Source organism: Capra hircus, chromosome 8 (genome assembly GCF_001704415.2).
Source record: "Capra hircus breed San Clemente chromosome 8, ASM170441v1, whole genome shotgun sequence".
Classification (NCBI taxonomy): Eukaryota; Metazoa; Chordata; class Mammalia; order Artiodactyla; family Bovidae; genus Capra; species Capra hircus.
In genome coordinates, this window is record NC_030815.1 from 97,178,749 (window position 1) to 97,203,584 (window position 24,836).

The window sequence follows — 24,836 nt, forward strand, 5'->3', positions numbered from 1 at the left end:
AATGAGTCGACTCTTCACATCAGCTGGCCAAAGTATTGGAGCTTCAGCTTCAGCATCTGTCCTCCCAATGAATATGCAGGACTGATTTCCTTTAGAATTGACTGGTTTGATTTCCTCCAGCACCACAGTTCAAAAGCATCAATTTTACGCTCTGCCGTCTTTATGGTCCAACTCTCACATGTGTACATGACTACTGGAAAAATCAACACTATTGATACTGCATATAAAATAGAGGAATTTCCCAGGTGCTGCTAGTGGTAAAGAACTCACCTGCCAGTGCAGGAGATGTGAGAGATGAGGGTTCAATCCCTGGGTTGGGAAGATCCCTTGGAGAAGGGCATGGCAACTTGTTCCAATACTTTCGCCTGGAGAATCCCATGGATAGAGGAGCTTGGTGGGCTCTAGTCCATAGGGTTGCAAAGAGTTGAACATGACTGAAGCAACTTAACATGCAGGGATGCATAAAATAGATAACTAATGAGTACCTACTATAAAGCACAGAGAACTCTACTCAGTACTCTATGAAGACCTAAATGGTAAGGAACTTCCCTGGTGGCTCAGACGGTAAAGTGTTTGCCTACGACGCAGGAGAACCCAGTTCAATCCCTGGGTGGGGAAGATCTCTTGGAGAAGGAAATGGCAACCCACACCAGTATTCTTGCCTGGAAAAATCCCATGGACGGAGGAGCCTGGTAGGTTACAGTCCACGGGGTCTCAAAGAATTGGACATGACTGAGCGACTTCACTTCACTTCAAATGGTAAGGAAATCCCCAAAAGTAGGGGATATATGTTATGCATAGCTGATTCACTTTGCTGTATAGCAGAAATTAACACAACATTGTAAAGCGACTATATTCCAGTAAAAATTTTAAAAAATAAACAGAGTCCTAGTTCTAGGACCAGTGAGAGAAGGCAGCCAGTCTGTAGCCCAGAGAAACAACTGGAAGGAGAGAAAACGAGTCAGGGAAGTCTGCGATTGAGGTCAGGGAAGCAGAAGTTGAGCCCTCACAAGGGTAACTGTTACTAGAAACCTGGGTTTGCCTCTGAGCAGAAAGTGAAAGTGAAAGAAAGCGAAAGTCACTCAGTCCTGTTCCACTCTTTGCTACCCCATGGAATACAGTCCATGGAATTCTCTAAGCCAGAATACTGGAGTGGGTAGCCTTTCTCTTCTCCAGGGGATCTTCCCAACCCAGGGATCGAACCCAGGTCTCCCGTGGGCGGATTCTTTACCAGCTGAGCCACAAGGGAAGCCCCAGAATTCTGGAGTGGGTAGCCTATCCCTTCTCCAGCAGATCTTCCTGACCCAGGAATCAACCAGGATCTCCTACATTGTAGGTGGATTCTTTATCAACTGAGCTATCAGGGAAGCTTCTGGGCAGATTTGGAGTTAAAAGACACAACCAACTATGTCAGGAGCAGAAGACTGAAGTACTTATCACTTTCAGCAAGTCAGGAAAACTCCAGGGATCTTTCCCAAAGCTATGTATCCCTGAGAAATTGAGGAAGTTTTAATCTAAGGGTGCACGCATATTCATGAAGGAGTTTGGGTGATGATTAAAGGGCTTCTCTGGTGGCTCAGGAGGTAAAGAGTCTGACTGCAGTGCAGGAGAACCAGATTGGATCCTTGGGTCAGGAAGATCCTCTGGAGAAGGGCATGGCAACCCACTCCAGTATTCTTGCCTAGAGAATCCCATGGACAGAGGAGCCTGGCATTGCTGCAGTCCATGGGGTTGCAAAGAGTCAGACAGCACAGACTAACTAACACACTTACAGGCTCGCCCCCGTGGACTGTAGCCTGCCAGGCTCCTCTGTCCATGGGATTCTCCAGACAAGAATACTGGAGTGGGTTTCCATTTCCTTCTCCAGCTTAAAGTCTACAGGGTTAGAAAATTTCAATGTCATCATCCTTTAGGTTCAGTAGATCTGACTGCTGAGCACCTGGAGGATTTACATTTTGTAAACTGGCTCAACAAAGTGCTTCAAGCTATTCTTCACTATTGAAAAGGAACTGGGAGTTTTTATAACTGATTTGCTATCTTTGTTATTGTTACCTCTCTTGCCTGATAACAGTTCATTGTTTTGTTCCCTTAAGATCATTATTACTAAAACCTGTTCAAGGACAAGTCTTGTGGCCAGGCTTAGATCACAAGATGACTTAGGCCAAAAATGGTCAAGAAAGCCAGGCTTGGTTCTTCTCCAGGGATCTCCTACCTTATCTACTTACATAATAACTGTAATTGTTTCTGCATAATTTGTTCTTTTCAGCCAAGAGCTTAATTCTGAATAACTGATTGAATTTTCACACCAACTTTATAATACAGGGATTACCTACTAAAGGTCATACAGCTAGTATATGGAAGATCTGAGTCTCAGATATCAGTGAACTTGATACTTAAAACCCTGTTTGAAAGTCTGGGGGTTCCCTGGTGGTTCAGACAATAAAGAATCTTCCTGCAATGTAGGAGATGTGGGTTTGATCCCTGGGTTGGAAAGATGCCCTGGAGGAGGGCATGACAACCCATTCCAGTATGCTTGCCTGGAGAATCCCATGGACAAAGGAGCCGGGTGAGTCCAGGGGGTCACAAAGATTTGGACACAACTGAGCAACTAACACTTTCATAAAGACTAAGCCCTCAGAGAATCTGCATAGACAGGAGGGTTAGAGACAGGCAGAGAGGGTCATCCACGCCCCCTGGCCCTGAAGTTGCCCCCTCCCCTGCCCACCAAGGTCGACCCAGGCCAGTCATTGAGTTCCTGCATCCCTGTGTCTCCCAGGCTTCCTGCGAAGAGTCAATATTGCTCCACAGCAGTTTGTCTGCTTCCAGAAGGCTCTGCTCCCTGATCATACTCCACCTACGCCATACCCATACTGTCTCCTCCTGCTGCAAGCTCACCCCCTCATCCCTGCCCGCATGGATGCCCCGCCTTGCCTAAGCTCTGTGTTCCTTTCCCACGCATCCCCACCCTAGCCATCAGTCTTTCCTACCGTTTCTCAAGCTGCTGAATTTCACACACTTCGAAAACCGTGTTTCTCCTCTGCTGAAGGTTATTGTGCTCCATAAAATCTGAAAAGGAGTCACTGGAACTGAATGCTGTGTTGGCTTTTAATAACAAAGATCAGCCCGTGTGGTGTGTCTGCCTTTGGAAGCGCTACACTTCCGAGAGTGGGGAAGGATACAGGTGAACTGTGGCCACATTCAAGGAGCCTGCAGGCGGAAGCAGTCCAGAAGCCGTGCCAGGCACCAGACCCGAGAGGGCGTTGTGGCCTCGCCTGCTGCCGTGACTCGGGAACACCACCAGCATTCACCAGGGCAACTCTTAGACTGTGCATATGCTGGGTACCATCTTTCATGCATCGCAGATTTCAGCTCCTTCCAAACACTGTGAGGATGGTCCTATATTAGCCCCATTTCACAGACGGGGAAACTGAGGCACATAAAAGTGAAATAACTCGTCCCGCTTCACACAGGTAAAAAGCAGAACAGGGATTGAAACCCAAAACCTTTCCAGGCCAGTGGCTTCATGACTGGTGCTCAAACTCCCCTCTCCCGCTCAGTATAGCCGGGATCCCCAAGCCCATTGGTGTCATTGGTTCCTTCTCTCGATGGAAATGATGGTGAGTTCCAACTGGACTATGCATCAATGCATAGTCCAATCGAAAATCAACATTATTGAGTTGGATGGCATCATGGACTCAATGGACATGAGTTTGAGCAAATTCTGGGAGATGGTAAAGGACAGGGAAACCTAGGATGCTGCCGTCCATGGGGTCACAAGGAGTCAGATAGGACTTACCAACTGAACAACAACAACTCTCTGTTCCAATGAGCTTGGGGACCTTGAACAAGTTAACTTTGTCTCCAGAAGCCTTGGTTTTTCCACCTGTACCACAGGAATATCTCTATCTCTATTGCAGGGGTCTTGTGAGAATTAAAAAGTTATGATGTTTTGACTCTTTTAACGTAACATGGACTTGTATGGATGCCTGATGAATGCCAGGTCCTATCTTAGCCCTTTACAGACACCAAGACCACTCACCCCTATCTTCTCACAACATTCAGTGACTCCCCAGGCACTAAGTCAGCCCTTTTGCCATATTGGGTGGTGGGGGTATGTCTTTCTAGCTCCCTTGATGGCCTTTGCGAGATTTGAGAAGCACAGAGATTTGTTTTTTGGCCTCTAGCATGATCTGAGTTAATACTTAAGGCAGGGTCATTTAAAGTTAATTTGTTTTTATCTCCTTGGATTTTCTTCCTTTCCTTTCTCTTTCACTTTCCCCCATTCAAGTCAGTAGAAAGTCATGCTTCTTTATCTCAGGTTTATAGCTGAAGGTGTGTGGCTAACCTCAGTGTTGAAATCAGATTCTTTCAGGGTTCAGGTAGGTGAGAAAAAAGCAAAACATAGAGGAAATAGGCTGCTTGGAAATATGATTAGTGGTGGAGGAGTCATACGCAGTGGAGAGGACTTAGTCACTCAGAAGGGATCAGCTACCACTCTGGCCCCAGAGATGCCAGATTTTCTCAGTTTTCTAGAGAATCAAGATGATTCTCAATTGATTCGATTTAGATTTTAAGACAGGTGCCAGTGTATACTCTGCTGGATGAAACCCATCCGGACAATTGAAGGCAGACCTTTAATGTAGCAATGGGGTCCAGGCTTTGGGGAGAGGATTCTCCCAGATGAAAGAGACATTCACCCAGGCTGTGGGTGAGAGGGATGTGTTTGTGGAGTCCTTGAGCAGAATCCCTGAAGTACCAAAAGAGTAGAGCAAGAATTCAGAGGGAATAGTTTTGTGGTTCACCCAGGAGGCTAGTGGTGGGGCTTCCCTTATAACTCAATTGGTAAAGAGTCTGCCTGCAATGCAGGAGACCTGGGTTTGATTCCTGGGTTGGAAAGATCCCCTGGAGAAGGAAATGGCAGCCCACTCCAGTATTCTTGCCTGGAGAGTCCCATGGATAGAGGAGCCTGGTGGGCTACAGTCCGTGGGGGTCACACGAATCAGTGACTAAACCACCACAGGTGGCTGGTAGTACATGTGAGGCTCCCCCAGTCGGACGGCCTGATGTCACATGGCAAGGGGTTGACCTGTGGGATCATGGCAGCCGGACGATGAAGGTTGGTTTCAGGAGGGAGTGCTCTGGACAAGTCATTTATAATTACGCAAGGACCTTCATAATGCTTGGATACCAAGTGATGGCCTAGAGTTACTGATGCAGGTTCTGGAAATGGAGTGATGGGGTTGAATTTCTTTCATCCTGATAGGAGGGCACTCAGGATCAAAACTAACCTGATTTGTGTATAGTATTGTGCTCTTTCTCTCCCATCTGAGTTTGTGGACTGAGATTCATATACTTCTGTTTAGGAGAGAGCTAGAGCATCCTTCTTACTTCCCCTGGGGGTGGTGGGGGACTTTTGCATAGTCTCCAATGGAGCCATCTCCCCCCATGACCTTCCAGTGGGAGGGTTTATCTCTTCTCATTGAGTGCTGGAGGTCTGAGACTCTTGGGGTCCTTGAGCTGTTCACTCAAGATTGCCCTCTGTGCTCTCCAGCCAGTGCCCCTCCCTGCCTCCTTCTTGGTTCCTCTCCCCAGTTCTTTTCCAAGATACTTTTTCAGAGTCTTCTGTCAAACGAAGTAACTCTGGAGGTTATTCTGAAAATGTCTCAGAATGGAGGATCCATGACAGTGGACTCCACCTTATGCAGAATTGGTAAATCATATCTTTTGTTCTCTTTCCTCAATTCAGCTAATATTTGCAGAATCCCAAGCAGGGCTCGGCACCATGCTGAGGGCTGAGGATGCTGGCATGGGTAGGCATGGTGTCAGCCCTTACAGGGTTCACAGTCTAGTAAGGAGGTAGAAGTGTAGACAGATAGCTGTACTACACCGCAGTGAAGGGAGATGGGGGTGTGAGTGATGGTGGGAAGGGCAGGGGAGGAGGGTGTGTGATTGCCTCAGGTAATCCAACTTGTACTCCGTGAGGCCAGGGTGTGAACCCAGGTTCCCAATCCAAAATCCAGTGTCCTTTCTACTCCCAGGGAGGCACAGTGTTTGCGGAATGTGGAGGTCCCATTTCCTGGTTCTAACAAGTGATGTCGAGTCTGGTGTTTTCCTTGTTCTTCCCTTCTGCAAACCTGCCTATTCCCGCTTCTGTCACATGAGTAGTATCTTTTGGGGGCGGCCGTGCTTTTGGTCTCCAGAAGAGCACTGCACCCCCTTTGCCTTCCACGCTGTGGTTGAGCACACTCTGGACCCCAGCGCCCACCAGTGTTTTCCCACTGGAAAGCTAGCATTCCACCAGTGCTGGGGATGCACCATGGCAGTGCCCTGATGGGGCTTCGGTTGATTCTTCAGGTTGAATGGCTCTGGAAGCCCCCATAAAGCTGAGTGTCATGGACAGATGGCAACTTCTGACTCACAGCATCTGTTGGCATCAGTGTCAAGGAGACCACAGCCAATCGATTCTCAGAGCCTCTCGGTTGGACAATGCCTGGCCACTGCTGGAAACCAGACCAGAGTTTGTTGGCAATGCCAGGCATTTTTCAAGGAAATGCAAGCAATTTCAGCTAATCCATGGGCAGGAGTTTCATCCTGAGCTCCCGGATTTCCCTGAAGAACTGTGTGCGGTTGCCAAATGATAATTAAAAAAAAAACAAACACAAAAACAGTTTAAGGTTTCCTTTGAGAACTGGATGCATGGTGGGAATTGGAGTGCTCCCATGAGAGCATGAAAGAGAAGAGGGACAGTGTGATTCAGAAGCAAGAACACAGGATTTGGAGTTAGCAAATCCGGGTGTATCTACCGTCTTTGACCCTTACTAGCTGTGTGGCTTTGGACAAGTTGCTTGCCCTCTCTGAGCCTCAAGAGCCTGAGTTGCAAAATGGAGATACTACTGCCTATCTCCTAAGACTGTGCAAAGAACTTAGCACAGTTCCTGGAATATCATGGGATTATGTTTTTATTTTTTTTATCATGGGATTCTAGTCTGTGTTCCTTTCTCTTCCTGTTCTGCTTTGGAGCCCTGCTTGCTGAAAGATTGAGATCTAAAAACCAGACTAAGAGGCTCCTTTCTATGGGATTTTTAAATGCAAGTCTCCCCATGGCCCATTTCCATGGGTAATTGACCCTATGTTACCACATCCATATTCTTCTCACTCTGTCATGGTACAAGTTGATCTCTGTCTCCTTGGATCTCTGGCAAAAGTGGTGCTAGTTCACCCTGGGGAGCCTCAGATCTCAGCACTGACTCATACCTTTATGATGGACACAAACAGATTAAATGCTTAGACAGTTGCTTCTCTGCTGGGGTCTTTCTGCTATTTACATAGTATTTTTCAAGGAAGTTATCCAGGCCAGCCCTGCCTTCTCCCAGCCGTTCTCTTGCTGGTAATTCAGAATTATCATCTTCAGTTCACCTTTCCTTGTTGATGGGATGGATTGACTCATTCATTCCTTCGCTGTCTCACCCATTCCCATATTCGTGCTCTAGATGACAGCCATATGCTAGCACTGGAAGTTTGGTGATGTTCAATCCTGCCTTCTAGGAGCCAGATCTAGACGAGAAGGCAGGGTGGCTGATGAGCCCACCTGAGTGTTCTGAGTGCCAAAGCAAAGAAGGGGCATCACTGGCTGAGGGCGAGGGGAGGGGTCCTGTGACAGGGGATGTCTGAGCTGAGCCGAAGTCGGCAAGTAGGAATCAAGTTGACCTGCATTGCTTTCCTTTTTGTCCCCAGGAAGGACTGCCACCCCCTGAGCAGGACATTCGACTCTTCCGTTATCTGGCTCCTGTTTTCATGTGGCTCGTGGCAAGTGCCGCGGTCCTAGCACCTGAAGCCTTACTCTCTGCTGAGGTCGTGAGGCCCTCCCAGCCCCTATTCCAGCTGCTTCCCTTGCACGGAGTGCTCTTCTGTATGACTGTCGATATCCTGCTCACCTCCAAGCCTAAACTTAGTCCACCCACCACGAAGCCCTCTCAGATTCCTCAAGTCAGAACACAGTGCTCCTTCCTCTGCTTTATGAGGACCCTCCTGCTGAGCTTGGGGGGTGGCTGTGCGTTGTATCATCATTCTGGCTATGCTTATCTTTTTAACTAGACTGTGAATCTTATTGGGGGCTTCCCAGGTGGTGCTAGTGGTAAAGAACCCACTTGCCAATGCAGATTAGACATAAGACATGCTGGTTTGACCCCTGGGTCAGGAAGATGGAGAAGGGAATGGCAATCCACTCAAGTATTCTTGCCTGGAGAATTCCATGGACAGAGGAGCCTGGTGAGCTACAGTCCATAGGTCGAAAAGATTCAGACAGGATTGAGCAACTAACACATGCCCACATGCACAATTAAATTATTTGTCATGTTTATCACATTTAATTCCCATACTATCTTTAAATGTAGTTATAGTTATTATCATGCCCATTTTACAGGTGGGGCAACTGAGGCTGAGAGGTTAGTTAAGTCACTTGTTCAAAGCCCCATGTTATTGTTGTTCAGTCTATCAGTCGTGTCTGACTTTTTGCAGCCCCATGGACTGCAGTATGTCAGTCTTCCCTGACCTTCACTATCTCTCAGAGTTTGCTCAAACTCTTGTCCATCGAGTCAGTGACGACATCCAACCATCTCGTCCTCTGTCACTCCTTCTCCTCCTGCCTTCAATCTTTCCCAGCATCGGGGTCTTTTCCAATGAGTTGGCTCTTTGTATCAGGTGGCCAAAGTATTGGAGCTTCAGCTTTAGCATCAATCTTTCAAAGCCCCATAATAAATAAGTTTTGAGCTGAGGTTTGAATGGGTGCAGTCTGGCTCCTGAGTCAGAGCTCTTAATGGCAGCAGTGGATTGTCAAGGGTTAACTCCTGCCTTGTGCCGGAAGAACTGGCAGAGTTTCTATCCATCCCATCACAGCCTTGGCAAAGGTTCCCATACCCTTTTGTTGATGGAGCGCTCCTAAAACACAGTCATTTTCAACAGAGATGTGCATGGAAATGTTCAGTTTATTCGGGTAGAGTCAAGGAATTTCCAACCCTTATTGACAACTGAATTGTGGCTTGCAAGAGCCCCACCTCCACTCAGGAAAAAGCTTGTGAACGAATGGTCTTCCTCTTCTTCGCCAGCATTTTGCAATGTCGGTAGGGCCAGGCGTTAGCATAGAGATTCCATTTGTTGTGCATATTTCTGGATACGCACAATTCTGACATCTGTAACCTTGCAGCTGAGGTTTGTACCAGCATGGTAATCTCTTTCAGCGCTGCCAAATAGTTCTTTTGAAAAACATATTGGCTGCTAACCCATTTTCTGCTGTTGTGTTCTGGACAAGTGTTTCCCAAAACTATTTCCTAATAGCACTGAGGGGTTAGGAGAAGACAGAAAGTAAATCAGAACAGGACTGTAGAATTTATTGGGGAGGCAAAACATAAAATAAACCCATTACCACCCCTAAAAAGCCTGAACTGTGGCTCTGGGTTCTTCATAATTTGAAACCAGAGTTTCTGAGCTGGTGCGCTTTCTCTGACAAAGGTGATTTTTGTTTTTCTTTAGATAAGGAGAATTCTCTTCACCTCATTGGAAGTTTTGGCCAACAGTTGTGACTTCTAGGAGATGAAGAACATAATAGATGGTTTGGAAATATCCGATCATAGAAGAAGCCAGATGTGAAGGTGGAGAGGACTTCTGGGTCCCGGGGAGGAGCTGCATGGTGACTGGCTGTCTGCCTACAAGTCTAGCTCAGCTCTGATGATGAAATTCACTTCTCATATGATCTTGAGTTAAATTAACTGCTCAGAGGCCACCAGAAGCTCAGCTCCTAAAATCCCAGTCACTGTGCCTGACACATCCCAACACCTAGGGACTGAGTTTGGGAGCTGGGTCAGTGTTTTCAAACTTCCACTGCTCTTCCACAAGATTCTGTTCCTGCTGTGTTTTGCTTTAGAATATACACTACAAATTTTAAAAGATAAATTTAGAATATGAAAGTGAAAGTTGCTCTGCTGTGCCTGACTCTTTGCAACCCCATGGACTGTAGCCTATATACCAGGCTCCTCTCTCCATGGAATTATCCAGGAAAGAATACTGGAGTGGGTTGCCATTTCCTTCTGGGGATCGTCCCAACCCAGGGATCAAACCTGGGTCTCCTGCATTGGAGGCAGATTCTTTACCATCTGAGCCACCAGGGGAGCCCATTTAGAATATACATACTTAAAATCCGTATTTTCAGATTATGTCTATTTAGGGCATACATGATACATTAAAGTTTTACCTTACTTGTATAATGTGTACATATATATGTATTTATCTATGTATATATACATGTGTATATATACATACACATGCATACACACATATATATATATATGAACCATCTTCTCTTTATATATCTGTAAGTATATACACATGACACACATACACACTTAACTGCTTGGGAAGGAAGCATTCTATATGTAAAATTCTGTATAAATGCACATAAATTAACTTTTAATTTTATGAATAAAGTGCTTCTTTAAATCATTATGTATAAAATCGTTCTTTAAATCATTTTAATTATATATATTTATATATATGCATGCATGCCCATTTAAATTCAATTCAAAAGAGAAGATAGTTCATATATGTATATGTGTATATGTGTTGTGTATGTATGTATCTCTTCTTTTCAAGTAGTTTCTTGTACACACACACACACACACATACACACACGCATCCACCCCACTTTACATAACTGGTTCCCTCTATCTCCAGCTCTTCAGCAGTCATCGGACACCCCCACCCTGGCTGTGAGTTTCAGGAGGCCAGTATCTCCCAGGAGAGGCAGAAGACATTCACAGCCCTTTGCAAAATCTCTCACTTGCTTTGCACTTGGGTGACATGAGAAGTGTTTTCTCTCTTCCAGCTCCTTGCTTTCTGGACCCCTTGACCCCCACATAATCACCACCTTGTTTTCCTTTACAATTTTTCATCAGAGTTTTTAAAAATTATTCTTATTAAATGAAAATTTTAATGTGTACTTCAAGGGAAATTCAGCCCGTATGTTTCAGATTCATTTACAGTTAAATCATCAGAAGTTGTTTTGCAATCACAGTCTGGCAGCCAGGGGACCGTGGAGGCTTCTTTCGGCCCTTTGACTTGTAGTCAACATGAGCTGTGCTGTCTGGAGCAGAGCGCTCTGGACCGCCCGGCAGGCAAGCGACAGTCTGCACCGCAGTCAGTGGCAGTTGGTAGGTGTGGGTAGGGAACTGGGTTCAGGGACCAGCCCCACTTCTTTGCTCTAGTACCTGCCTTCCTAAGATTGACTGTCTTGTCATCCTGTGCTCAGATTCTCCATCTGTAAACCAGAGTGTCACCCACACTTACTCATTTCTTCGTGTTTCATCCCTCTTATCCTTGAAATGGAGATAATAATGTTGAATAGTACCAACTTCCCAGTGACTGAGAAGAATGTGTGAGCCCCTAGGGAGAGTGCTTAGCATTTGGTTATTTGGTTATTATCATTTGCGTTATTGCCACTGGGTAGAAAGTTGCCAACACGGAGAACACATTCTAGGTGCTGGGTGCCATGTCGACTGCTTCTAACTTAGCCCTCATGATGCTCTCCCTGCCATCTGCCAGCTCTCTCTCTCTTACCTGGCTGAGTCTGTCTCTTTCTGCACAATCTCTTTTCTCTAGACTTCCCCTCACAGGCTGCAAGTCACAAGGGGCTGCTCCAACCTCCCCTTTTCTTTCTCCACTCCTTCTGGGCAGAATCATCTTTCTCTATGGATTTAACAACTTCTAAGCCTCTTGGACGTGAGTTTGAGTGAACTCCGGGAGTTGGTGATGGACAGGGATGCCTGGTGTGCTGCGATTCATGGGGTCGCAAAGAGTCGGACACGACTGAGCAACTGGACTGAACTGAACTGACTGAAGCTTGATTTCCATTCTTGACTTCTGCCCTGAGGTTTATGCTGCTGTATCTATATTCACGAAGAGGGCATGGCAACCCACTCCAATAGTCTTGCCTGGAGAATCCCATGAACAGAGGAGCCTGGTGGGCTGCAGTCCATAGGGTTGCGCAGAGCACAACAGCACCTAAGGCAGACCTTTTGACCTGTTCTTCCCTCTCCCAGCAGAATCAGAGCAGAAGAGAAGTGTCCCTGAATCTCAGCCTGGTTGCAGGTGGCCTGAGGGGAAACATGAGGATTTATGGCTGGAGGCTGACCAGCGGAGGTGAGTGTCAGCTTTCTGCTCTCCATGTCACCCTGGACCAGTTACCCCACTCGCCCATCCAACACCTTTTCATACCAAGAGCAGAGACATGACTGAAGTGACTTAGCATGCATGCACATCCATGTTCACTTGGGTGTTGCCCAGACTTCTAATGCAGTAAACCCACACTGAAGTCCATTACCTCTCTCGTCCTCCCACCTTCCCAGGCTCTCATGCTCAGCCCCTCCAGCTCTGGTCCTTGTCTTGGTTAAGAGCACCACCAGTCAACCAAGTCAGGACACTCATCTTGATGATGCCCCTTTCCAACCACCCAATCCAGTAAATGGCCAAGTCCTGTTGATTCGGTTCATTCTGCATGTTTCAGATTTGCCTCTTCCTCCCTGACCTCCTGCACTGGTCTGGATCCTCAGCAATTCTTCCTGTGGCAGCTGTAGCCGCTCTCTTGTTTCCTGACTTCTAGCACTGCCCCTTGGGGTTTCCTGAGACCAGGTTAGACACATGCCACTCCTCTGGCTGCAAAGTGTCTGAGGAATTACGGCCCAAATCCTGCATTTGTCATTCAATACCTACCCCTTCTATTCCTGTGCTATATCCCCTCTTCATCCTTCATCTCATCCTCTACCATCAAATATGGTTTCCTGGGTTTTCTACTCCATGACAACCTGGGATCTTCTGAGTGGGGCTTGGGACCACCTTCTGAATGATGACGCTGGGGTAACATTCTACTCAGATTTGTTGTTTAGTAAATTCAGGGCATGGAGTAGGTGTACATAAAGGAGTAGGGGGCCCGTCTGGGCTCTTCCCAGCATTCCAGGCACATCGCTGCTGAGCAGAGCACGGCAGATCCGCAAACCCAGCCTCCATGGGGGAGCTCCTGTGTGGTTATCACTGGCCACTCTAGTTCAGGGAGGCATGGGACACTTTCTCAGGGTGGGGACATTTCAGGACATCACTGAGGGACTGAAAGCTAGCTCTGGGCAGCTCTCCTTCTGCTCTTCCCTCTCCCAGCAGGATCAGAGCAGAAGAGAAGTCTCCCTGAATCTCAGCCAGGTTGCACGTGGCCTGAGGGGAAACATGAGGATTTATGGCTGGAGGCTCACCAGCCGAGGTAAGCGCCAACTTTCTGCTCTCCATGTCACTATGGACCAGTTGCCCCACTCACCCATCCAAGACCATTTCATACCAAGAGCAAAGGCACTGACTGGGGCCAGGTGCCTTCAGGGGCTTCCCAAGTGGTGCTAGTGGTAAAGAACCCACCCACCAATGCAGAAGACGTAAGAGATACGGGTTCAATCCCTGGATTGGGAAGATCCCCTGAAGGAGGGCATGGCAACTCACTCTAGTATCCTTGCCTGGAGAATCCCCATGGACAGAGGAGCCTGGTGGGCTACAGTCCACAGGGTCACAAAGAGTTGGGCATGACTGAAGTGACAGCACACACATGCACACACGTGCCTTCAAAGAGCCTAGCTCCACAGTAATGACACCAGCACCCAGATTGTTGTCCTAGGAGGTGGTGGTCCATGTCATCTGCTTCAGAATCTAGAACAAAATGGGTGAGGGTCTTTGAGTGCTAGAAAGCTTCTCTGCAAGTTTTTAACTTGGAAGACACACCCGCAAAAGTCATACGTGTTAGTGGACCAAGGAAAGCCATGCTTGGTAGAAAGACGGTCCTGGGGGAAAGCAATCTGTATGTCTTTCCCGTCTCTATTGGCAATCCCTGGTTGCCTTGGCCACTGACTCAGCATTTCCTCTGGAATCCTGTGACACAAATATTTCTGAGTTTAAACCAAGTTAAACTGATATCAGCATAAGCTGCTGAGGGATTCCAGAGAGGGAGGGATGAACTTGGTCTGGGCTGGAGGCAGGAGATTGGAGAAGGAAAGGATATCTACATGGGGTTTCAAAGCATGAATAGAAGTTTTCTGAAGAAGAGAAGAAGAACATATTCACTGTAAAGACAAGAACATATATAAAGACATAACGGGCAAAATCACATTTATAAACTAGTAAGTGGGTCCAGCCTGACTGGGAAGTAGGGAGAAAGGAGGGGGATGAGGCCCCAGAGGTTGAAGGAGACTGAGCATGGTTTCTTTCCTTACAGTGCAGAGGGGTGTGAGCAGAGTGGAGTAACTTTTTCTGCAGCAGGTTCAAGGTGACTTGAACCTTGCCCTTTTCCCTCCTGACCCTGTTTCTTTCATTTTCTATCTTCCAATCTCTCTGACAGTGACTTCAAGCAGGACTCAGCTAAGTGAACATTCAGAAACCCTTCTGAGAAAACAAAAACCAAAAACAAATGAAACAGAAACCCAAGGATTTCACTCCTCGAAGCATGGAGGGAAGGGACAGGCCCAGGCAAGAACCCAGCTCTAGAAGGGCTGGGCGGGACCTGCAGCTGACCGGAGCTGTCTGGGCTCCCCTGCGCTTTGCTTTTCGTTTCGGGGGGAGGCGGCTGTGTGGGAGGAGGGAAGGAATCTCCGAGAAAATATTTGTCACGAAAAGGAAATCTTGGCTGGCCCCAGAAATCACAGATAATTAAGAGATATGATTTATCATTAGTGATGCTTCCCAAGCTCGGCCAGCGAGTGAGTAAGTGTTTTTCTGGCTGCTTGAGGAGGCTCTGCCCCACGTCAGAGGCCTGGCACTGCTCTGCGGCCACAGGGACACCAACAGCGCCTGGGCAGAGGCTCTGGGTCTGCCAGTGACTGCTCCCCATGTGGCCAGCCCCGCTGGGGCGGATGGACAGGACACCAGCTTCCAAGCAGGACAGAACCAGACTGATTCCAGCCTCGGACAGAGCACCTGGAGCACGCTCAGCTTCTCTGGGCCTTGGCTTCCTCACTGGTAGGATGAACACAGAGGTTCTTGCCGTCTGGGGACACCTAACAATGTCTGCAGACATTTTTTGGCTGGCACAAAGGAGGGAGGCAGGGCGCTCCAGGCAACTGATGGGGAGAGGCCAAGGGCGGGGCATGGTGCTGACCCCTCGTTAATGCCCAGGACAGTGCCCCCACAACCAAGAATGGTGTGGCCCAAAGGTCGTAAGTGACGATGCTGAGAAAGCTGAGTCAAAGTCGTTGCCCAGAGCTCAGAGTTGGTGAGAATACGGTCACATGTCTCCACTGCCTAACCCAGAGCAGGCTGGACCCTGGTTAAACAGCAGTTTAAGAAGTGGTAAGTCAGACAGAAAAAGACGAATATCATGTGATATCACTTATAGGTGGAACCTTAAACAAAATGATGCACATGAACTTATTTACAAAATAGACTCAGACTCACAGACTTAGAGGTCAAACTTATGGTCACCAGGGGGCCAGGGTGGGGGGAGGGATATATGGGATTGACAAGGACAGAATGTGACGTTTAGAGTAGATGACCAAGAAGGACCTACTCTACAGGGAACTCTGTGTGATGTTCTGGAGTGACCTAGCTGGGAAAATAATTTGAAAAAGAAAAGATACATGTACACGTATAAGTGAATCACTTTGCTGTATGCTGGAAACTAACACGACACTGTTGATCAACTGTGATCCAATATAAAATTAAAAAAAAAAAAAAAAGCAATGGTAACTCAAGTCATGTCACTTGGAAGGAAGGCCATGGGCCAGCAGCCTGGGGTAGTTCTGGAGGAGAGACTTGCCAACTGGAAAGAAAAGATGGCCAACCAGGGCCTTCCCTCTCCAAAACCCCTCATCTCTCCCTTTCTTCCTTCTTCCCTCGCTCCCTTCCTGCCTCAGTTGCGGAACACATGGGAGGAACCAGGACCCTGAGCTGCAGATAGTGACAGAACAAAAAAGCCCCTGTCCACACAGGGCTTTCATTCTAGTAATTTTCCCACAAGTGAAGACATCACGCTGCATCAAATGGTTAACAAGGTCTATAAAGAAGAAGAAGCCCTTGATAGGAAATTTGGGGTCTGTTGTTCTGCTGCTCTGTGTCCTGAAAATGACTTGGAGAGGCTCCTGATCTGTCTACTGCTCAGATTCCTTGGATTCCCCTCATCCTTTCAGGGAAAGCAGGCCATGGTGGCAGAAAGTGTTGAAAGAGTTAGTTGCTCAGTCCCAACCGACTCTTTGCGACTCCCTGGACTGTAGCCTGCCAGGCTGCTCTGTCCATGGGGATTCTCCAGGCAAGAATATTGGAGTGGGTTGCCATGCCCTCCTGCAGGGGATCTTTCCAACCCAGAGATCGAACCTGGGTCTCCTGCATTGCAGGCAGATTTTTTTTTTTTCACTATCTGAGCTACCAGGGAAGCCCCACTGTGGCAGAGTTCCTCGTATTTTGCAGCTGCTCTTTTTGTAAGAAGCACTTCCCCCAAATACGACAGTAAAACAGACAAACCAACCAACAAACAAAAGCTCTGTCAAATGGTAACCAGTTCCTATAAAGAAGAAGAAAGCATGGTCAAGCGCCTCGATGAGGTGGGGGGGGCTGTGTGTGAACCCTAACCCTAATGGCAGGAGGTGAGGGCTGGCCTCCTTGATAAGGTGGCTTTAAGCAGAGAACTGGAAGGAGCCCGAGGGCAGGCAGGCATCCAGGAGAGTCTGAGTCCTCCTCTGATCTGAATGCCTCTCTGGGTCCCAGGGCGGCAGACAGCCCTGCTCAGATGACCCAGCTGAAGTCGGCTGGGATGAGGGTCCCTGGCCGGCTCCTTAGGTCGGAGAAGCTGGGAGGTCAGCTCTGCCCATGGGCCTGCCCTGAGGCTGGCCATGAGGGTGTTTGCAGAAGGAAGGGTGGGGGATTTTAGCTGATTAGGGCCCATGTGCTCAGGCCCTGGCTTGAAGGGAACCTGGCTGGGTGCCCGGGGGGGTGAGCTGTTGGCTCTCAGTCTCCTTGGAGGGGGGATGGGGCTATTTGTACTCCACCCCCAGGCCCTGGCAGCCGACCCAGGGCTGCCTGCCACAGCAGAGGCAGGGCCAGCTTCCAGCTCCAGGAGGAGTGTGTCTGGAAGTGGGCCTTTGCCATGCTGGACGGAGGAGACCATTAGGGGGAAAAAAAAAGACGCCACCTTTTGACTACTTTTTATACAGATTCCCAAGGCTTTGAAAATTCTTTCTCTTTTAACAACTGTGCCTCTTCTAATGCCTATGAGAGCTTTTTAGGAAGAATTACCAGGGTTGTATGTTTGCCCGTGGAGGAGGTACGGAGGCTTGGAGGGAGAGAGATGGGGTGGTTAAGGTTATCTCTGTCTCATCCACGTTTGCTTGCATTTAGCAAGTCTTTGCTGAGTACCTCCTGCACCGCCAGGACTGATGAGACGACGGAACTATGAATGCAGAAGGGACCACAGCTGTCTGGTCCGCGGTGATAGCCTGAATGCCCAGCAGAGAGCTCCTGACACAGCAGGAACGCCAGGAACACTCGGGGTTTATGGGCCATCTGGGGAGAAAAGGCAAATGACAGGTGACCAGCCTTTGTGATCATCTAGGTTGGGAGTTACCATTCTAAGTGTGATGAGAGTTTGGAGAAGAGGCCTGGAGAAGGGGAGATGCTGGCTTGGGGAGGTGGGAGGCATGGAGGCAAGTCCAGGAAGCACAGAAGGTGGTATTTCCTAGTGCCATTGCACACTCCTCCCGAGGTTGGATGAAAGTATCATGCTGTACCAAATGGTAAACAATTTCTATGAAGAAGTAGAATTCCTTGATCAGAAATTTTAGCTCTGCATTTTATTGCTCTGTGTCCTGAATATGACGTGGAGAGGCTCCTGATTTGTCCCTCTCCTGCTTTGGTTTCTTGAATACTGCTCATCCTTTCTAATAAAACCAAGTCATTGTGGCAGACACCCCTGAGTTTTGCAGCTGCCCTTTTGTAAGAAGGACTTTCCCCACATAAAACTGTAAAATAAGCAAAAAATGTTACATTGAATGGATATAAATTCAACTGTAAAACCTTTAGGGCAGAACTCTTCTGGTGGTCTAGTGGTTAAGAATCTGCCTGCCAAAGCAGGGGACACAGGTATGATCCCTTTCCAGGAAGATTTCACATGCTAAGGGGCAACTTGGGCCATGTACCACAGCTACTAAGCCCTCACCTTACAGCCCATGTTCTGCAACAAGGGAAGCCACCATAATGAGAAGTTGCCCATTGCAACTAGAGGAAGCTCACATGTAGCAACAAAGACACAGTACAGCCCAAACTAAATAGAGTTATTGTTGGGACCTAACAAACGCCATGATAGGCTTCAGGGACTAAGGTAGGACTCACGGGAAAAGCTGAGTCATTGCCCAGTGAGGTAATCCCCGTGGATGCCAGGACTTGTCCAATCAGCATATTCCCCGTAACCTGGTTTGAGTTTATCAGGACGTAAAAGACATCCCCCTGCAGCCCATAAAGATTAGCCAATTAGTAAATACTAGGAAACTCCTGCAGCCAATCAGCCCTTGCCAACGCTCTGTTCTAAAACCTATAAATACTGCTGTAAATCTGGGCTCGGGGCTCCTTGCTCCACTCCACTGTGTTGGATGTGGTAGGAGCCCTAGCTTGAGCTAGAAATAAAACCCCTTCATGCTTTTGCATTGCTGTGGACGTCTTATTCTCTGTTTTGGGGACTCGTACTCTGGGCATAACATTTGGGGGCTCGTCCAGGATCACCAGAAATGAGTGGGACACCCGTTGGGCTCCCAAGTCCACTTTTCGTTTAGTAGTCCAGTAATATCTTTTTGTCTCGGTGGCTCCCTGGACCAAGCTAATCTTCTTGGACATCGGCCCGAATTTTTGATTGAGGACAGAGTATTGGGCTCCCATATCCACCATGAAGCCGACTGGTTTCCCCTCCACATTAATAGTTACCCAGGACTCGGGGAGGGGTGCTGGGCCCTGACCCCCCTAATCACTATCTTCTCCTGCATATAAAATGTGGGTACCCGAGGGAGACTCTTCTTTTCTTACAGTCCTTTTTTTCAGGTTTCGCTTGGGGCACTTATTTTTCCAGTGCCCTTGCTCTTTGCAATAGGCGCATTGGTCTCTCTTTAGGGTCGGTCTGGCTGGTTTCTCCCTTCCTCTCGGCTGGGTGTCTCGAGTCTTCCGGGAATCAGGTCCCAGTCTCGTCCCTGCAAAGAAAATTTGAGCCAGCTCTTCCTGATTTCTTCGGTTTTCCTTAGCTCTAAATTCCCTTTCCTCCTTAAACACTTTCTCAGCTGCCCTCACCAGATCCTGTATTGACTGTTCTCCCAGCCTCTCTATCCTCTGTAACTTCCTTCTGATATCCAGAGCTGCCTGATTAACAAAGGCTAGCAAGACTGCTGCGCGTGACTCATCAGCCTGAGGGTCCATGGGCGTATACTGCCTGAAAGCCTCTATTAACCTCTCTAAAGCTTCCCAATGTTGTCTCACTGAAGGGCATCCACTGCCCACCAGATTCGGAGTCTGGAGAGATGTTCCTTCCCAATCCCTCACAGAACCAGCTGCCTTCCAGCGTGAATGCTGGGCCCCGGTCTCATGCTGGGCCCCGGTCTCATGCTGGCTGCCAGTTGCCTTCCAGCGCGCTCACTGGGTCTCAGTCTTACGCTGGCTAGGACGGCTAATTCACCTCTGATTAGGCCTAACAAGAGTCAGCTGCCTTCCAGTGAGTATGCTGGGCCTCGGCCTTATGCTGGACTTAACCAGACTTAACACCGGTGTTCAGATATCTTTCCTCCTAGTGAGGAAATCCCTTCTACCGGGAGAGTGTTATTATTCCCAGTTAAAGGGATCCCAGACGAGCCCCCAAATGTTATGCCCAGAGTCCGAGTCCCCAAAACTGAGAGAAAAAAGCATGCTTTTGCATTGCTGTGGACGTCTTATTCTCTCAGTTTTGGGGACTTGGACTCTGGGCATAACAGTTATTAGGGCCAAGCTATCCCCAAATGCCAATGAGAGGGGATGATGGGGAGCCACAGAAGGTTTTGAAGCTGGAGTGAGTGAAGATGAGAGGACTATCACTGGCTCCGTCCATCCATACCTTTGCTCAGAACTTTCTTCTTGCTTAGGGACCTGCCCATTTCTCAGCCAATTCATGGATCAGGCAGTGAGTGTCTGGGGTGGAATCTTAAAGGTCCACCCTCAGCAACTTCGTCTCCATTTGCTTCTTCCCCACCCTTGAGGTCAGTTGCATCACATCTGCTTGAGTACCTCCAGTGACCGGTGCTCTCTAACACCCACACTGTGGTACAGAGAATGCAAAATGGTGACCTGTGGGCCACATTTTTCTTTCAGACAGGCTTTGTTTAGATTGCCAAGTGTTTAGACTTTTCTAAAATTAATCCCCAACATTTAAATATGGGATTTACACCCAGGAGTAGAAATTACATCTGGCTTATCTTGAGGTGAGAGGATCTGATCACGGTGGAGTCACATTCTCAAATGCTAGATCATGAGCTCTCCAGCTCTCTCCAGAATCCATCACTTCTGATGACACCCACCGCACTTCTCATTTTTGTAATCCAAGCCTCAGATTTTCCCCATCTGTAAAATGGGATCAGAGCCCATACCCTTGGAGTTGTTATGAGGGCTAAGTTGCCAAGCCTAGCAGAGTATCCGGACAATGTTGTTAGTAGCTAAGTTGTGTCTGACTCTTTGCAACCCTATGGACTATAGCCCACCAGGCTCCTCCGTCCATGGGAATTTTAATCTGGACCGTATAGGCAGCTCGAATTTTTAGTGTTACTGCTTTACTCTTGGATCTGGATTTCAGAAGCTCCTCCTGCATGGAGTCTTCCTGACCGAGGCTAAGATGAGAGGAATTAGTGCCTGGCATTTGTGCGGTCCTAGGCATTCAAATTCCACATGTGCTGACTCACTGCTCACACTCACCGTCTGTCTCTCTCCAGCTCACCACGGATAAAACTTCTTCTTATTCCCATTCTGGACTCTCTCCCTGAGCTGTCTTCTTGGTCAGGATGCAGGGCCTTGGATGTTGGTGGTCAGGTCTCAGCCTCCCCCCTCCACACCTGGAGCAGTGCAGGTAGCCCTCCAAGCAGAGTCTGGAAACTGAAGGCTGGTCGACTTGGAGAGGCAGGGACTGCAGCGGGAAAAGAACCCTGGAGTCAGACAGGCTTGATTGCGGTCCCTGCGCCGTCGCTTCCTATCCCTGGAGTACGTAAGTGTTAGTTACTCAGTCATGTCCAACTCTTTCCCACTCCATGAACTGTAGCCCTCCAGGCTTCTCTGTACATGGGATTCTCCAAACAAGAATACTGGAGTGGATTGCCATTCCTTTCTCCAGAGGATCTTCCTGGCCCAGGGATTGAACCCCGGAAACCTCTTGCATTCCAGGCAGCTTCTTTACCGTTTGAGCTACAGGGAAGTCCTGGAACCGCAGTCAATTTATTTAGCCTTTGGGCTTCCCAGGTGGGGCTAGTGATAAAGAACCCACCTGCCAATGCAGGAGATATAAGAGACATAGGTTCAATCCCTGCATTGGGAAGATCCCCTGGAAGAGGAAATGTCAGCCACACAAGCATGGGCCTCAATTCTACAAAGCGTGTACAATGGCTCAGAAGGCCTGCTTTGTTGGGTTAGGATGAGCATGAAATGAAGTAATATAGCATCTAATCACTCAGAAACCTGATAAGTTGCTTAATTATCTATTTGGGGAGCCCCTACTGTGTGCTTGGGGCTGCAATGCCAGCTTCCAGCATGCGGCGGTAATTCTGAGCAGCTCTGCCCTCAGGCTTCCAGAGCTGGTCCAGCCCCCTCTCCCATCTGCCTCCCGAGGATCTGGGGCCCTTCTCCAGGGTACAGGTGGGGCTTTGGATGAAGTCTTGGCTCTGCCCAAATGGGAGAGCAGAGCAGGGAAGAAATGGTGGAGGAGGAGCCACAGTAAGGAACGATGCTCTGGGTGCCCAGGAGAAGCAGCAGGAGGCCAAGCGTGCCAGGAGCACTTCACTGTTCTGGAGATAAAAGAGCTTCTTCCTCAGAACCCTGGACGCAACCCAAAGCCTGCTCCACCTTCTCCGCAGGCCAGCAAGGCTGGGAAGATGGGCACGGCTTGACCTGGGGTGCAGCTGTGCCTGGCGGGGCCTTCCCCTGCGCCCTCCCTGGAGCCTGGCTGAGGGCACCCGTGGCTTCTGCCGGGAACCATCCTGGTGGCTGGCATGCCCCGAGCGCTGTGGAAAGGCCCGCAGACATTTAGGAAGTCCCTGGACAAAAACCAGTGTGTTCCGGAGAGTGTTTTGCATTTTTTTTTGGTAATGTTTCTCTTTGATAGTGAAACCGTGTGGTTGGATTTGCTTTGGCAGTTCTCTTCTTCTCAAATGGATATTGGAACCCTAGGAAGGGGCACTGTGGGAGCCTGGACTCAGAGTTTGGCCTGAGACCTTTGTGAGTGATCAGCAAAAACAAGGACTGAGCTTGCATTTTGGGTAGAGACTCTAGTGCCAGGCAATGGATAATATCCATAGGGTATTAACAAAGGGGCCGTGATATTCACTTTGCTATACAGCAGAAGCTAACACAGCATTGTAAAGCAACTATAGTCCAATAAAAATTAAAAAAAAAAAAAGAGGCAGTGGTAATAACATCATGCATTGTGCCCTTACTGTGTGCTGGCATTGTGCCATGTTTCTACATATGTTATCCTTTTCCATGCACACAATCACAAGGGAAATGTGATCATGCCCATTTTAGAGGTAGGAAAGCTGAGGATCCAAGTGGTTAAGATCTCAAAATAACAGGTAGCCTGTCAACTAAGTCTGACCCCTGCACCTGCCTGCTTAATCCCTGAAACTGTACCTGTTCAAAATATGGCTGTGCTATTTGGCAAGGAGGCTCATGATTGCTGCCGTTTGCCTTTTGGAGGTTCAAAGTAATGAAGCGATTTGCCGAAGTAGTACAAAGGAGTGTTTGGTGTGAACTGGGAGGCTATTTACTTTGTCTCTAGCCTCCTGGGGGAATGCATTGGGGAAAGCAGATTGAACTGCACTGGGATTGCAGCAGAAAGGAGCGGGGTTCTTAAGTCAATTCTTGGCTTTAAGGCTTTCAATGGCTCTGGTTCACCAGGTGCAAAGAATAGCTCTTTGGAGGAACCGTCTAGGTCTCCACGACTCAAAGCCCTCTCTCCACTCACCTCTGGCTCACTTCATACCAACACTTCACCACTTCATGCCAACACTCCAGCCTCCCGCCTTGAGCAGAAACAGGTCCGTCTTTGGAGTCTCCATGGCGTGTTTAAAAGGCACATGGCTGTGGCATGCTTTCAGGCCAGGCCTGTACACACGTGTATATCTCCAGCAGAGACGTGTGTAAAGAACTCAGCTCCTCAACTGCAAAGACCAACGGAGCCACACTTAGCTCCTCACCCTGCGCCCAGCACAGAGCCTGGCACAGAGTGTACACTGCGTACACATTTAGAGGACCAACTCATTGAGTGAATCAGTGAGTCAGTGCGTGTGAGTGAAGGAGTGAGTGAATGAATGAGTTGAAACAACCCTCCTCTTGCAATGCCGTTTCTAGCACCAAACCCGGCCAGAGTCTTTGCCATCGTCAGGCTTGGGCTCTGGGAGGTGTGTGAGGGGAATAGGAGTGATCACTGAGTTCTTTCTCTTAGTTCCCTCTAGAAGGGAAATAAGGACTGTCTGGCATCTTGATTGACAGTTCACAGACCACACAGCAGGGCCAGCCCATCTCCCGCCGCTAAGGGGAGTGGCTGTGACGTGAGGTCTGTAGACACCAGCTACAATGTGGGTGCTGGGCAAACAGGGGGTGCTTTTCTTTCCAGATCAGGATATTCACCTGGTAAGGGAGAGATGGTCTGATGAAATAAGAGGCAGCGGGGGCCTGGACTCCACTTCACTGTCAGGAGTCCTGCCCCACCTTGCCTTCCCACAGTGACCAGGAGAACAGGTTGGGTGGCTGGAAAGAAGGGAGAAGATGACCAGGGTCTATCAGGTGCAGCCTATCGGTTAAGCTTCAGTTCAGTTCAGTTCAGTCGCTCAGTCTTGTCTGACTCTTTGCGACCCCATGGACTGCAGCACACCAGGCCTCCCTGTCCATCACCAACTCCCGGAGTTTACTAAAACTCATGTCCATTGAGTCGGTGATACCATTGAGTCAGTTAAGGTTAGGGCTACGATATCTCATAAGGTATTAGGTGCAAAACCTCATGAATTCTCAGAAGGGTATTATGAATACCTCTGTCCTGTGAAGAGAAGACTATGGTCCCTCCCTCCTTCTTCTCCTCCTTCTCTCCCTCCCACCCTTACACCAGTGACTGAAGATTTAAGGGCTACAGGGCTTGCCCAAGGTCACTCTAGAGACTGACTTCAGATCTGTCGGACTCCAAACCGCTTGTTCTTCCTTTTGCAAGACTCCCTCAAACTCCCTCGTGATGCATTAATTAATGAGCTTGACTAATTCTTCATGATTCTTCCATGTGGGGACATAAAAATAAAGAAGACATGCTGGTGGATCACGCTGTGGGCTGGAAAGGGGTGCAGGGAGGACAGATGGTAAATTATCCGTAAAAGTGCCTTCAGCACAAACAGATGCTGGCGGGGGCACGGGGTGGGGAGAGGAGGCAACTTTGCTTGGGATGTTGGGGAGGGCTTCATGGAGGAGGTGACTTTGATTTGGACATTTGCAAGAAATAGTGGTGGTGAGCCAAGTACCTATACTGGGCAAAGTGCTCTCCTAGGCCAAGGAGTGAGGAGAGTGAGGCAGAGTGGTGAGGA